The 2109-nt window shown below is 36.1% G+C and overlaps 1 protein-coding gene across 1 annotated transcript in view; it reads right to left on the reverse strand.

Annotated features, from left to right (window-relative positions):
* The window catches only part of ZC3H7B (zinc finger CCCH-type containing 7B), a 1999702-nt gene extending 1999264 nt beyond the window's left edge, over positions 1 to 438 (reverse strand). The window contains exon 1 of the mRNA XM_044087097.1: positions 188 to 438. The gene's annotated coding sequence lies outside the window, so the exon portion shown is untranslated. The remainder of the gene's footprint in view (positions 1 to 187) is intronic.
* Positions 439 to 2109: the final 1671 nt, after the last annotated feature.

Below are 2109 nucleotides of genomic sequence, written 5' to 3' on the forward strand. Positions count from 1 at the left end.
GGCCTTCCTAAACACGTTATTCACAACAAATACTAAACCACAATATCTATACCTGAAAAGTCTAAGTAGGCAGTATAGGAGCACTAAAATTATAGCATCAAATGAATGTTGCTGGATAAATGAAGCAGACAACTAAGAAGTATAGCATGATCATTCCAAGAAGAAATGTGTTTAAAATCAAGATCACCTTTCCTGCTGTCCAAGCTCACACTTGTCTTCCCAACGTCAAATTGTTACCACTCCAGGGTTGCATTTCGTTCGTGTGCTTTCAACAGAAACCATGTCGCGTCGCTTACTTTAGACGCGAAAATTTCGTCATCTGGCTGCTACAGTTTTAAACTCCTCCTGTCTGTTTCACTTGTAAATGTGATATGAAACTCTGGTATAGACGTGGAATGTAAAAGGTTGTTGCGTATTTTTTTTCGGTACCAAACAGAACCGATTAAGACTAATGAGTAAATAATTAATTTGTGAACGTGTATAGTAGCATAAGTGAAAGCATTACTGTTGTTTCACACATACTAGATAATGCCCCCCCCCCCCCCCCCAACACGTCCGCTAAAGTTTACAGTTGTCTGTTATTTTTAGATTGCAAGTTGCAATACACTAAGAAACGTAGTTTAAGAACCACAGAAGTATTTGCACTCCAGTTTTCATTCATCTTTTTCTGCTAAACGTATTTGGTTCAGTATATTACAGAGCTGGGATGTAACCATTATTTTATTATGTGTGGGTAGGGATTGTTCAGTTCATTTTCCAACAACCCCTGCCACCTTCAAATTTATCAGAGCTCTCTGTAAATCGAACAAATCCAGAAATAATCGGGAACATACCTCTCAACTGTCCCTGATTTTGACTCAGATTTTAGCTCTGTCCCTCTTAAGCCCTCCTAAAATTGGTGACCCTTGGAGAAAAGGTGGTGAAATATACTTAACAAATGATAATTATCAATTAGAGTTATAGATTTCTTTTATTTCAAAAAAATTATATTATTCACATTCTCTTATTCTGTCAGTGTTTCAAGTTAATAATACTAATATTTTAAAACTGTCCATGATTATTTGTCCCTAATTATTTCTGGATTTGTCCCTGATTTTGCAGAAATTTGTCCCTGATTGGTTGAGAGCTATGAATTCGGGAACAATTTTAAAATATTAGTACTATTAACTTGAACATTGACAGAATAAGAGAATATGAATTAATATACATTTTGTGACATAAAGGAAGTGCATAACTTTTAAGTATTTTTATTTATTTATTTATTTATTTATTTATATTTGTTTACCGGGAATGCCCAACTGGGCCAGTGGCCCTTTTTCAGCAAAGCTCCAAGGAGAAAAGCTCCTTTAGAAAAACACATTACAGACAATACAAGAAATTGATAGCAATCAAGAATACATAACTTTGCGAAATATAGGTAGTAAATATTTTTTAACAGTGTCTGCCTTAGGTCAAGTGGTGTCCTAGGCAAAAGTGCTCCACAGCGCCCCCTACACCACCTGGTGGCCACATATTGGTCTATTTACACCATCCAGTTTACTGGAAAAGCCCCCCTGCTAGAATGGCGCCTTAGGCGGTCCCCTAGTTGACCTATGCATTTATGCCATTCCTAATAAGTGTACACATAAGCCGGCTATATGCGTAATACTTAAATCATAACAACTGATTGAGAAATATAAAGTGGAAAAAAAAGAAAGCTAAGAAATACACTAGTATGAAATAGCTTTGCCATCATAGAGAAATGGGCAGTGTTTTACAACAGTACCCCCACCCCACCCCCGATGTGCAGTAGCAAGGCCCGCCCAACACCCAGTACCAGGTGATGTTTTTCTAAGTTGATGAATAAATGTGATGTTTTGTTTGTCTGCATGAATATTCATCCGGGATTGCCAGCATGCGTAAAGCAGATAGTTCAGATTTGTTAGTAAGGGCAAAAAAAGGAACAATTATTAAATGTTGATCTTATAAATTTATAAAGTTGTTAAAATAAGAGGAATTGTGTAAGCATGTATTTTCTGAAGGAAATGAATTCTGAAACACAAAAGTATGTCTTTATGTACTGACTTTAATTCTCTGATATGCCAGAGAACCACAAAATTTTACGAGAAA

Source organism: Protopterus annectens, chromosome 1.part1 (genome assembly GCF_019279795.1).
Source record: "Protopterus annectens isolate FY-2018-M chromosome 1.part1, PAN1.0, whole genome shotgun sequence".
NCBI lineage: Eukaryota > Metazoa > Chordata > Ceratodontiformes > Protopteridae > Protopterus > Protopterus annectens.